Here is a 14353-nt window from a genome sequence, read left to right on the forward strand (position 1 = left end):
AGAGTATTAAGTGACTTGAAACCTCAAAAAGCCTGGGATGGACAATAATTCTGCATGCAACATCTGCTGGATAATGTGGGCTTTTCTTGTTTCAAAAAGATGCAAATAAAAAGGTTCCATTCTAAGAGGCTTCCCGTCAGTGAATAAACTCCCATTATTCTCCTCCATACATCAATTTTTAATTTCCACTGATGTTTTTATCTTATTTTGTCTATTAGTTGTCAGTTTCTTTTAAAGGTAAAGCAATCTACATTCTTCTGATTCTGGTGGGTACAGGATTCAGCATTGACATGTAAATAGGTTCGAGCTAGTAGAGCTTTGCATTTTATATACTACTGAAGAGAACAGAACTTAATTAGGTCTCCCTTTCGCATGCTTCACAGCTTGTCTCTTTACTAAATCACTGTTTTTGCCACTTGCTTATATGTCATACGTCTGCCATCTTCGGTGTTTCTTTCCAGCCCATGGTGAGACGTTTACTCTAGCTTTGATGAGGTACAGCCAGTGAGGCTTGTTGGTCGGTCAACACTTTGGACAAAACAGACGGAAAAGCAAAGAAGTGTGTAACATAAGACATGCAGAAATTTGGATTGCTCTAATTAATCATGGTTCACAGCTGACAAAAAATGACAATAATTTATGTGACCCTTAGAGAAACAATCTGGAACTTCAGCGCCCTGGGAAATCTTTTTCATTTTTGCCCAGCTACTACTGAATTAATGTATGTTATAAATTGCTACTCAGAAGGGCACTTCACAGTCAGAGTTTCCAGCACAAATCCCGTACCATAAGACATCCCCCAAATCCATTATTCTGGCTTCTCACCACATGCAGGGTTGTATCACCTACTGTAATAAGCACGGTCCCCACATAAAAGATGATCGTGCCAATGCAGTGCATTTTGCCAATGTAGACAGCCTTCATAAATCAACTGGATCTCTAGGACGTTTATTTGTTAGGTTGAAATGTCTAAACTAGTTGCCTGTCTTGGAAAAATTTGATGGCGTATGTATTCCTTTCACTGGCTCTGCAGCCATAGGACTGGAAGCCTCTGCTCTTTGACGTGTGGCCTCCCCTCGAATGATGATGTAACTATTGGTCAGGCATTTTCCTTCCCATAAAAGGTGGGAGCTTATACACAGACAGTACACCTCCACGTTCCTTACCTCAGTAAGGCAGAGATCCCTGTGTAATGCAGTACAAGATCTCCAGAGCAAGCACAAATGTAAGAAACATGATTCACTGGGGTTGCAAGAAAATATTACGATTTCTATTGATAGCTGATCTTAACTGTAAAAAAGAAAAAGCCTAATTCATTTTCAGTACAGAGGCTGACACTACTCTCCTTACTCTTCATATATCGGCAAGTCCCATCACATAAAGTAGGTGAGGTGAGAGTTGCACATCCTGGAGAGGTTATCCTTGGATTCTCACACATTTGCTTTTAGCATATTGCCAGGCATTGTAGTTAAACAGATCGGTGGATTACCTAGTTTTGATTACTGTACTTCACAAAATAAACACGTTCTATCAATAAATCACGGATTAACAATAATATCAATAATGCAAGTAGAAACAACCAACAAGGAAACAGGAATGCTAATGCCTATTTCTACTATTATCTTTGTCAACCACATAACAAGATAAGAACAATGATTATCTAATCAGATCTGAGGTAGTGGCCACAGCAATTTGAAATATTCAAGAAGACTATTTGAAATCAGGATTTACATCTACTGTCATTAACTATAGTTAATAAATTAAAGTTTAAATACTATATTTCAAACTTAACTCTTTAAGATTCATATTTTCATGTTTTATAATGTATATATTAATATGGTAGGATATGTATGTGTTTTGTGAATGAATGAAAATGTATTGAGTATACATATTAAAAATGTTTAAGAGAGGGGGCTTCCCTGGTGGCACAGTGGTTGAGAGTCCGCCTGCCGATGCGGGGGACGCGGGTTCGTGCCCCGGTTCGGGAAGATCCCACATGCCGCAGAGCGGCGGGGCCCGTGAGCCATGGCCGCTGAGCCTGCGCGTCCGGAGCCTGTGCTCGACAACGGGAAAGGCCACAACAGTGAGAGGCCCGTGAACCGCAAAAAAAAAAAGTTTAAGAGATTGAGGGCACATTCAATATAGATTTTTTTCATATTCAAAATAAAGTGTAGTCAAGTAGGAAAAATTGGTGAGATTCTAATTACTCAAGGTGTATAGTTCTAAAGTTATATTTTTTTTTTAGTAAAAATTTAAACCGAATTACAATTAAGTGGTTTTTCTTTTTTTCAAGCTTGGAAACCTAGGATACTTTATAAGGATAGTCAGATTGAACACAGGTAATCACTAGTGGAGGGTCTTAACATTAACTTAATAACTTATCTAAGAGTAGAGGAAGGACCCCATTTTCCACACAGAAACTTCATACTATCTTCAAACCAAAATCTATAATCAACAGAATATTAAAACCAAGCCTTTTAATGTGAACTTGGGTGGATGTGATCTAGGAATGGAGTGAGATACATTGTAACATGGTATCCACTGGACCAAACTATCACCCTAACTTCATCACTGGGAAATAACAATGCTGTCACCTGCAAGCATGCCATAAAATGAAGGTGAGTGGTAGCTGTAACCTCTACCTCCTGGGCACTTTCTAATGTTAAAGCTCAGTTTACCCTCACATTAGACAAGGAAGTGGCCACTACTGGGTGCATTATACAGATGAAGAAACTGATGTTTAAAGTGATAGATTTCACAAGCCAATAAATGTCAGCAAAATATTGGAATCCATCATTAGAAATTTCGTTCCATCAGAAGCAGAAGCAGATGTGAAATTCAGGGAAACAAATATTCCTTCAGTATGACAGAGTTCAAAAGAACTTTGTCTAATATTCGAATGGGGGTGCTCCCAGAGAATGACTTTTTTCTTTCTAGGGATGGATGTGATGGATAATTTCTATTTAGTGATTTTTCTAGAGGGGGATTCAGATGTTGGATGGGGCTTAGGAATAGATGTTGGTTTTCACTGTCCTCACTCTATGATACTATAATTTTATCCCACAAAACCTTTCTGAAGCTTCAAAGTTTTCTGGAGCTAAGGGGGATTATGTTTATTATTATATTTATTATTATAACCACTCACACCAATATACAAAAATAGCCTAAGACAAAATGATAATGGATTGGCTAATTCACAATTTAAAAGGGTATTCATTTGCTATGTAGCTTTGACAAAGAAGTTCATTGTTTCCTTCTCTTTGAAGCTCAGGAACTAGTTATTGCCATGATAATTAAGAATAAAGGCACCTAGAGCAGGTAAAGACATTTGTTAAAGGACTGAATGTGACTCTGTGTTCTGCCTTTATAAATAGCTCTAAAAAAGTAGGCACTTTTTGTCAAGTTATGAGGATGCAGTTGTCATATTAAAAATTATACAACAGGTTTTTCTATACACATTTATACATAACAGTATAGTTTTATTACACATACATACAGGTAGGTTAATACCTAATATATACACACATTCAAACATATAACACATATGCCTTTACAAAATCATAAGGACTAAAAACTATCTGTCAGGAACTTTGAGGGGTCTAAAATTTTACTCTACTTGCAAGGTAACAAATTAACCTACCAGTTTCATGGATGCTGGCAGAAGATCCAAGACTCCTGGGTCAGAAACAAAAGATAGTTTATTACTCATAGTAATAGCGATAGCCAAAGTATCACAATTTTTGCACCAATTCCTGACCCCCAGGTCATATGGGACAATGCGAAGAAGGCCAGATGACACCTTCTTCTGCATGTGCACTAAGCTGTATTAGGAAAGAGGATCCCTGAGTTTAGGGGAACCAAATCTTTCACAACAGGCAGTAACATTGTTTTTATTGTACTGGACAGTAATCAAAACCCTGCCCTTTCCTCAGGAGGGAGCACAATTTCTCTCTTCCAAGGCTGTTTGCTACACTAATATCCTTGAAGAGATATTCCAGAACAAAGGGAGTCAGTGCCTCTGTTCATAAGACGTGTGGAAATGCAGGAGATGCATGGAGAATTGTCTGCCAACACCACCAGAAATACTTACTGCCAGCATTTGGTTTGAGAAAAGGGTACATGGCACAGTGCTTCTGAAAATCATCTGGTCTTTGATCCAGTAATGGCCAAACATAACATTAAGACAAAGCGAATGTATGGACTTTTCCACATCACATTTGCTGGAAAGCGCGTTTCCTATTCAGGAGTCACTCTGACACACTTGACACTGGAGAGCATCACAACTGGACTTGTGTCTGCATAACTTGCTGTCAGCCTGCCTTCTGAGCCCCCGCAGAATGGTGAGTAGTGGAGCATTAAATACCAACAATCTGGATATCAGAAGGGCTTAATCTTTTTAAGCTCCACAGGGATCTGGGTGAGCATCAAAATAAGCACACCAAGTGTGACTTCCACTGACTCTTTAGGCTAAAACAGCAGTGAGAGCATCCGAGGCTCAGGAGTGTTTGTCTTATAAATGGCATATTAAGACATCTTCCTCTAAGGCAGCAACATGGAAAAGTCAGTGCCAGACTCCCCAGCAGGCTGCCATGCGCTCCCTCGGGGCACCAGCAAACGGGAACTAAATGGAAACAGTCTGAAAAGCCCACATTCAGTGAATTTATCCACGAATTTACAGAGATCTAGAATTAAGTATTTTCAATTTTGGCTTACATTGTACTCTTGTGACATTTTTTAAAATACTCTTTTACTCGAGTTACATATTATGGTGGTGGTTAGGTGCTGCAGGGCATAATTTTTTTGTTTTTTTTTTCAATTCTTATGGCCTCTGAACATGGCCCAGAGTCCTGTGGAGGGAGCATAAGTTCTGAACTGTCTAGGATTTGCATCCTGATTCTAGGCAAGTTACTTATCCTTCAGTTTCCTCACTGATAAGTACGAATAATTATTTATTCATATAGGACTGTTGTGAAGATTTAAAGAAAAAGCACATTTAAAACACTCAGTATAATAAAAACAAATGTATATAACAAAACAGAAACAGACTCACAGATATAGAACAAACTAGTGGTTGCCAGTAGGAAGAGGCATGAGGGACTATGGAATTAAGAGGTACAAACTACTATGTATAAAATAGATAGTCATCGGGCTTCCCTGGTGGCGCAGTGGTTGAGAGTCCGCCTGCCGATGCAGGGGACGCGAGTTCGTGCCCCGGTCCGGGAAGATCCCACATGCCACAGAGTGGCTAGGCCCGTGAGCCATGGCCACTGAGCCTGCGTGTCTGGAGCCTGTGCTCCGCAACGGGAGAGGCCACAACAGTGAGAGGCCCGCGTACGGCAGAAAAAAAAAAAAAAGTAATAAAAAGAAATTAAAAAAAAAAGATAATCATCAAAGATATATTGTACAGCACAGGGAAATATACCCATTATTTTGTAATAACTTTAAATGGAGTATAATCTATAAGAATATTGAATTGGTATGTTGCACACCTAAAACTAATATATTAATAATGTTTTAAACCAACTATACTTCAATAAACAAGGGAAAAAAGTCAGTGACAAACTTGAAGTATGCTAAAGAACGAGTTCTAATTTTTTTCTGAAAACGGTAAATAGAGAAAGAATCAAGTATTCCACCTGCTTTTCCTATACAACCTCAGGATAACCAAATATCCTGAGGTTTATTTTTATAAAATTATCCCAGCTAACAAAGAACAGAGAAAGAATTAGAAGATCACCATTTGCAAACCTCCAGTAAAATAATGGATCTAGGTAGGTAAATAATCAATGGCTATTAACATCACACAAAGAGAGAAAAGTGGACACTATGTGCCTCCTGTTGGAATTATGAAATACATTCTATGAAGTATTTTTTGCCAAAGCATCGCCCTAAGTCAAATCAATATTCTGCATATAACTCAGTTTATGGGAAATACAGTGTTAGAAGAACATGTTAAATATTACCATAGAGTTGGCAATCAACAAAATCCAGAATGTGAGAAATACTACAGAACATCACTAGTGACTCTGTTTCTTTACAAATAAATTGTAAGGAAAACAAAAAGGGAGGAGAAGCTATAGTTTAAAAAAGATCTGAGAAACATAAAATGTAATGTGTGGATGCTGCTTGAATCTTGATTCAAAAAAATACTGTAAAAACAAATTTATGAGATAATTAAGAATATTTGACACTGGGTTTTTTTAATATGGAGAAATTATTACAAATATTCATGTAGATTAAAAAAACAGTATCGAGTATAACACATAATCAACACTTAAGATAGCCTCACGGGGTGGCCCGATACCCAAAGCCTGCCTTTTGTTTGAATTTGGGCCACTAATTCTGTGGAGCTATAGGCTTTTATGTCAGTGGCCATGCCAACTAAATACTCAGATTGCCCAACTTAGACTAAGCTTGGGGAAAACAATAGTTGACAAAAACTGCCAGAGTCACTTCCTCTCCTGAAACTATAAACTTCTCTTATAGTGCTGTGTTTATGTTGTAATCGTCTGTGTAGTGAGTGCGGGGAGGAGAAGTCATTTGAGAGGAGCTGTGGTAGCCCCTGAGGTACGAGATATACACAGAGAGAAATGTGCTGAGGAACCGAAATCCATGAGGTGTCCCTTGGTGTCAGCTGTACCCCATCAGCAGCAAAGATGTGTGCATGTATGTGTGTGATTAGCAAAAACGCTTTAATGTGGATATAATTACCATATGCCCCACGGATGAAATAATGTCTGTAGCCCACATTATCTGCCCACATTTACAGTATAAACTAAACAGCGTTAAGTACTGTGGTTTATTTCATCAACACAGGCCCTTCTCTCTGAACACAGATCCACTTCCAGCTCTTCACTGGGTGAGTGGAGTTTGTAAACTCCTCTTTTATAGTCCCACGCAGCCTTCCTCTTTAAAATATGCCTTTGTTTGAACAATTACTGTTGTTTGTATTTTATTTTAAATTCCCATGTGGAAAAATATGCTTAGATACAGCTTACTGGACATGTTTTCGAAAGATGCATTAATAAGAGAAATGTGATTCAAGTGTGTCAATGCAGGCTTATTTGGAAGATGGTTCCGATTAACTGAGTACAATATCCTACATATGTTATGTGGCATGAAAATGTATTCCATCATTTTATTCTGAATGTTACGATATTTGATTCATTTTGTCAAATAATGAAGGTAAATATGAAGTAAAATAAGACATGAATGATATCATGTTTTACAATATTAATATTTCTTCAATAATCACCTCTGAAGATATAGTCAAAAGGTCTGTTGTCAAATTTATTAACACATTCTTCACCTAAAACTGGTACAGCTGAATCAAAATGGGAAATATTTTTTCTATGTACTTTTAAAAATTCTACAGCCATACATGTTTCAATGCCTTGCACTAAGTCAGTGTTCAAATGATGAATCAATGAATGAGGATCCAGAATAATGGTTAATATCCTACTACTGTGCTACATATAACACATCGTAATATGAAACATTTCTCTGGAACTTCCTCCAATTTCTCTTCTTGGTGGTTTAAATATTTATATTCCTACATCACTTTGCCTCATCTTCTTCCTTTCTTCCCCTTTATTTCCTTATTTGCTTTTTCATTCACTCTTCCATCCCTCCCTAGCTTCACACCCTCTTTTACTCTCTTTCTCCCTCCTTCTCTGTCTTCATTCCTGATTTCTTCCCTCTCTCACTTCTCCTCTTATTTATAAATTCTTTCAGGGTGAGGATCACAGTTGATAAGTATCCAAGACTGCCTATTTATATTTTACTTACAGACACTACAAGTGATGACTGCCTGTGGTTTTATATTATCCATGTGTCTATTCATTCCATTATTCTAAGTAATACCAAGTTGACGCACCTGGCTATGGACTTGAATCTTGCCTAGGACAACTTATGGAAATAATTTGAAAAGTCAGGCATTTAATTCTAATATTCTATTAGTGGATTTGAGAAATAAGAAAATCTCTTTGCAGTAATAAATCAATCAACAGTACCCCCTTCGGGCTGAAATATGAATCTTTCCAAAGCCCAAAGTCATAAAGGAATACCCTTGGGCTTCAGTTTTACTGTTTAAGATGAATGCCGAACACTGTCTACATTTACGACATTGCAGGGACAGCTTGCTTTGGTGACACATGATGTTTGAACGTGGAATCAGACTTAATTAGGTGATAGTACTGATGTAATTTTATTTTTATTGAGTAAAAACATACATTATCTCTAGTTTCTTACCCTTATTCGTGAGATCCATCAGAAAGTGTTCAGTAGTAATAACACCAAGTTGAAATCGTCTATAAAGAACTGCAGGTTACCCCCAACACGACCACCAGAACTCATATTTTCTTTTATATTGAATTTTATAAAGTTTATTTGGCTGCAATATCCTAATTCCAGTATGAATTTTTCCTACATAGTTCTTTACAAATGTTTTTAAGGAAAGGGCCTCCAAGGAAATTAAATTCAATTTAGGAAGTACTTACCAAGAACATATTTGTAGTCAGGTTATAAAAGTGACACTGGGGGGGTGGAGTCAAGATGGCAGACTAGGAGGATGTGGAACTCGCAGCTCCGCACAACTAGGGCACCAACCCGGCACTGGTGGGGGACCACGGACACCTAAGGGGACTGGAGGAATCCCCCATCCACAAGGTAGGACATGGGGGCGAGGGAGGGGGAGAAGTGGAGGTGGGACAGGATTGGCAGACCTGAGGGGCGGCTGGGAGAGGGGAGAGATTCCCACGCCCAGAGGGGCCCACCCACGGTTAGGGGATCAATGGACACAGGGGGAGACCCTCGGGAGAGCAGAGGATTGGAAGGGATGGCTGCCAGTGTTTCCCCTGCCCACTGGGCCCCGGGGAGCCTGCTGAGGTCTGGGGCCTGATCCTCTACCCACCTAGGCCCCCTCCAGCCACGTGGGTCCTGAGGGAGTGGGGAGGAGGGAGGCGGGAGGAAAAGTAAAGGCCAGACTGACTGGACGGGGCCCCTGAGGGGCAGCTGGGGGAGGGCAAGGATTCCCACACCTAGAGGGGCCCACCCATGGTTAGGGGATCCACAAGGACGGGGGAGACCCTCGGAAAAGTGGAGGATCAGAAAGGAATGCGGCCAGCAGTTCCCCTGCCCACTTGGGCCCCAGGGAGCCTGCTGAGGTCCCTCAGGCAGCGCTGAGCCTAAGCCCTGCCCAGGTACCCCTCCCCAGGGCCTTACCTCTACACACAACACTGCAAGACTCCTCTGACGGTGCTGGACCTAAGCCCCACCCAGACACCCCCACCCAGGACCTTACCTCCTAACTCCGCACTTTTGAGGCCCCCCTCCTGCGGTACTGACTTTCCCGGCTGCTGCATGGGTCCTGAGCCTAGACCCCATCCCCGCCCTAAACCCTATCCCTGCCTAAGCTCAGCTCCTGCCTAAGCTCTGCCTCCCCAGAGCCGAGGGCTTTTCCAGTCTTTTTTTTTTTTAGGTTGTGGTTCTGTTTTACCTTATTGTTGTTGATTCATTTATCTTTTTATTTTTTCTAATAAATTTCTTATTTTTCTAATTTTATTTTATTCTTTATACTTTGTTATTGTTCTGCTACTTTTGGCTTGTTCCCCCCACCTTTTTTTCTTTTTTCTGTTGTGGTTCTGTTTTGCCTTCTAGTAGCTGTTTCACTTATATTTTTATTTTTCCTAATATATTTTTTATCTTTCTAATTTTAGTTTTTATTCTTCATTATTGTACTGCTCCTTTCTCTTTTTTTTTTCTTTTCTTTTGCTGTGCCGTGTGGCTTGCAGGATTCTTAGTTCCCAGGCCAGGGATTGGGCCTAAGATCCTGTGGTGGGAGCTCCGAGTCAAAACCGCTGGACTAACAGAACCTCAGACCCCAGGGAATAGTCACTGGAGTGAGGCCTCCCAGAGGTCCTCATCTCAGCACCAAGATCTGGCTCTACCCAACTGCCTGAAAACTCCTGTGTTGGACCCCTCAGGCTAAACAACCAGTAACAGGAATAGAGCCCCATACATCAAAAAAAAATGAGATGACAAAAAAATATGTTACAGACGAAGGAGCAAGGTAAAAACCTACAACACCAAATAAATGAAGAGGAAATAGGCAACCTACCTGAAAAAGAATTCAGAGTACTGATATTAAAGATGATAAAAAAAACTCAGAAATAGAACAGAGGCATGGATCGAGAAAATACAAGAAATGTTTTACAAAGACGTAGAAGAACTAAAGAGCAAACAGTGATAAACAACACAATAATTGAAATGAAAAATACACTAAAAGGAATCAGTAGTAGAATAACTGAGGTAGAAAGAGTAAGTGAGCTGGAAGATAAAATGGTGGAAATAACTGCCGAGGAGCGGAATAAAGAAAAAAGAATGAAAAGAATTGAGGACAGTCTCAGAGACCTCTGGACAACACTGAACACATCAATATTCAAATTATAGGGGTCCCAGAAGAAGAAGAGAAAGAGAAAGGGTCTGAGAAAATATTTGAAGACATTATAGTCAAAAACTTACCAAACGTGGGAAAGGAAATAGCCACCCAAGTCCAGGAAGTGCAGAGAGTCCCATATAGGATAAACCCTAGGAGAAACAGACCAAGACATATATTAATCAAACTAACAAAAATTAAATTCAAAGAAAAAATATTAAAAGCAGCAAGGGAAAAGCAACAAATAACATGCAAGGGAATCCCCATAAGGTGATCAGCTGATCTTTCAGCAGAAACTCTGCACGCCAGAAGGGAGTGGCAGGATATATTTAAAGTGATGAAAGGGAAAAACCTACAACCAAGATTACTCTACCCAGCAAGGGTCTCATTCAGATTCGACAGAGAAATCAAAAGCTTTACACACAAGCAAAAGCTAAGAGAATTCAGCACCAACAAACCAGCTTTACAAGAAATGCTAAAGGAACTTCTCTAGGCGTGAAACACAAGAGAAGAAAAAGACCCCCAAAACAATTAAGAAAATGGTAATAGGAACATACATATCGATAATTACCTTGAATGTAAATGGATTAAATGCTCCAACCAAAAGACACAGACTGGCTGAATGGATACAAAAACAAGACCCGTATATATGCTGTCTACAAGAGACCCACTTCAGACCTAGGGACGCATACAGACTGAAAGTGGGGGGGTGGAAAAAGATATTCCATGCAAATGGAAATCAAATGAAAGCTGGATACTCATATGAGACAAATAAAGACTGTTAAAAGAGATAAGGAAGGACACTACATAATGATCAAGGGATCAATTGAAGAAGAAAACTTAAAAATTATACTTATGCACCCAACATAGGAACACCTCAATACATAAGGCAAATGCTAACAGCCATAAAAGGGGAAATCGACAGTAACACAACAATAGTGGGGACTTTAACACCCCAACTACACCAATGGACAGATCATCCAGACAGAAAATAAATAAGGAAACACAAGCTTTAAATGACACAACAGACCAGATAGACTTAATTGGTATTTATAGGACATTCCACCTGAAAGCGGAAGGATACACTTTCTTCTCAAGTGCACACAGAGCATTCTCCAGGACAGATCACACCTTGGGCCACAAATCAAGCCTCAGAAAATTTAAGAAAATTGAAATCGTGTCAAGCATCTTTTCTGACCACGATGCTATGAGATGAGAAATCAATTGCAGGAAAAAAAACCAAACAAACACATGGAGGCTAAGCAATATGCTACTAAATAACCATGAGATCACTGAAGAAATCAAAGAGGAAATCAGAAAATACCTAGAAACAAACGACAATGAAAACATGATGATCCAAACCCTATGGGATGCAGCAAAAGCAGTTCTAAGACAGAAGTTTATAGCAATTCAATCTCACCTCAAGAAAGAAGAAAATTCTCAAATAAACAATCTAACTTTATATCTAAAGCAACTAGAAAAATAAGAACAAAGAAAACTCAGTTAGTAGAAGGAAAGAAACCATAAAGATTAGCGAAGAAATAAATGAAATAGAAATGAAGAAGATAATAGCAAAGATCAATAAAATGAAAAGTTGGTTCTTTGAGAGGATAAACAAAATTGATAAACCTTTAGCCAAACTCATCAAGAAAAAAAGGGAGAGGACTCAAATCAATAAAATGAGAAATGAAAAAGGAGAAATTACAACTGACACTGCAGAAATTAGAACACTGCCTAACACCATACACAAAAATAAACTCAAAAGGGATTAAAGACCTAAATGTAAGACTGGACACTATAAAACTCTTAGAGGAAAACATAGGAAAAACACACTTTGACATAAATCACAGCAAGATCTTTTGTGACCCACCTCCTAGAGTAGTGGAAATAAAAACAAAAATAAGCAAATGGGACCTAATGAAACTTAAATGCTTTTGCACAACAAAGGAAACCATAAGCAAGATGAAAAGACAACCCACGGAATGGGAGATAATATTTGCAAATGAAGCAACAGAGAAAGGATTAATCTCCAAAATATACAAGCAGCTCATGCAGCTCAATATCAAAAAATCAAACAACCCAATCAAAAAATGGGCAGAGACCTAAATAGACATTTCTCCAAAGAAGACATATCGATGGCCAAGAGGCACATGAAAAGATGCTCAACATTACTAATTATTAGACAAATGCAAATCAAAACTACAATGAGGTATCACCTCACACTGGTCAGAATGGCCATCATCAAAAAATCTACAAACAATAAATGCTGGAGAGGGTGCGGAGAAAAGGGAACCCTCTTGCACTGCTGGTAGGAATGTAAATTGGTACAGCCACTGTGGAGAACAGTATGGAGGTTCCTTAAAAAACTAAAAATAGAACTACCATACGACTCAGCAATCCCACTCCTGGGCATATACCCTGAGGAAACCATAATTCAAAAAGACACATGTATCCCAATGTTCACTGTGGTACTGTTTACAATAGCCAGGACATGGAAGCAACCTAAGCATCCATCGATGCATGAATGGATCAAGACGATGTGGTACATATATAATGGAATATTACTCAGCCATAAAAAGGAACGAAATTGGGTCATTTGTAGAGATGTGGATGGACCTAGAGTCTGTCACAGAGAGTGAAGTAAGTCTGAAAGAGGAAAACAAATATTGTATATTAACTCACATATGTGGAATCTAGAAAATTGGTACAGATGAACCTATTTTCAGGGCAGAATAGAGACGCAGGTGTAGAGAATGGACATGTGGACATGGGGTGGGGGGAAGGGGACCGTGGGATGAATTGGGAGATTAGGTCTGACATAAATACACTACCATGTGTAAAATAGATAGCTTGTGGTAACCTGCTATATAGAACAGGGAGCTCAGCTCAGTGCTCTGTGATGACCTAGATGGATGGGATGGGGTGGGGGAGGGATGTCCAGGAGGGAGGGGATGTGTATACATAGAGCTGATTCACTTCATTGTACAGCAGAAACTAACACAACATTGTAAAGCAATTATACTTCAATAAAAAATAAATGAATAAAAATAAAATAGGGGCAAAAAGAAAAAAAAAAAAGTGACACTGGAAAGATGATGACGAACTAGGAAGTTTCAGGCCCTTGTTCCCTGACCAAGACAATGAGATAACAACAATATAAGGACCAAAATATGCTTGTGAGAACTCTAGAGACCAACTGAGAAACTACAGGACCCAGGCCAATGTTTCACCAAGAAGGGATTCTAGTGAAAGGGGCATCGTAACTTCCACCTTGGTCTTTTGGATCCTCAGCTCTGGGGGAAGCCAGCCCCCATGTTGTCAACACAGTCAAGCAACCCTGTGGACAGGTCTAGGTGGAGAGGAACTGAGACCTCCTGCCAATAGCCACTGAGTGAGTCAACGGTGAGTGAGTCACCCTGAAAGTGGATTTCCAACCCCAGTCAAGCCTTCAGATGACTGCAGCCTCAAATAATATCTGATGGCAAACTCATGAGAGACCTAAAGCCAAAACTGTCTAGCCACGTTGCTCTCAAACTCCTGACTCACAGAAACCATGAGAGACAATGCATTATGTAAGACACTAAATTTTAGAGTAATTCGTTATACAACAATAGATAACTGCTAGACAACAATAGATAACTGTATTTCCTCCCCCTCCCCCAATTCATATCTTGAAATCCTAACTCTCTACCTCAAAATGTGACTTTATTTGGAGACAGATCTTTACATAGGTAATCAGGTTAAAATGAGGTCATTAGGGTGGGCCCAATAAGACTGATCTCCTTGTAAAAAGGGAAAATTTGGACACAAACATGTACACAGGGAGAATACTATGTGGAGTTGAAGACAGAGATTAGGGTGATGCTTCTATAAGCCAAGGAACACCAAAGATTGGCAGCAAACCATGAGAAGCTAGGT

General features: G+C 39.4%; 1 long non-coding RNA gene across 1 annotated transcript in view; it reads right to left on the minus strand.

Moving 5' to 3' along the window:
* Positions 1-433: 433 nt before the first annotated feature.
* LOC132597309 (uncharacterized) overlaps positions 434-14353 on the minus strand; it is a 370081-nt gene continuing 356161 nt past the window's right edge. The window contains exons 3-6 of the long non-coding RNA XR_009563853.1: positions 10522-10587; positions 3641-3675; positions 1167-1290; positions 434-528 (exon numbers count right to left, since the gene is read on the minus strand). This is a non-coding gene — a long non-coding RNA (uncharacterized lncRNA). The remainder of the gene's footprint in view (positions 529-1166; positions 1291-3640; positions 3676-10521; positions 10588-14353) is intronic.

This window comes from Globicephala melas, chromosome 5 (genome assembly GCF_963455315.2).
Source record: "Globicephala melas chromosome 5, mGloMel1.2, whole genome shotgun sequence".
In the NCBI taxonomy this organism is placed as follows: Eukaryota; Metazoa; Chordata; class Mammalia; order Artiodactyla; family Delphinidae; genus Globicephala; species Globicephala melas.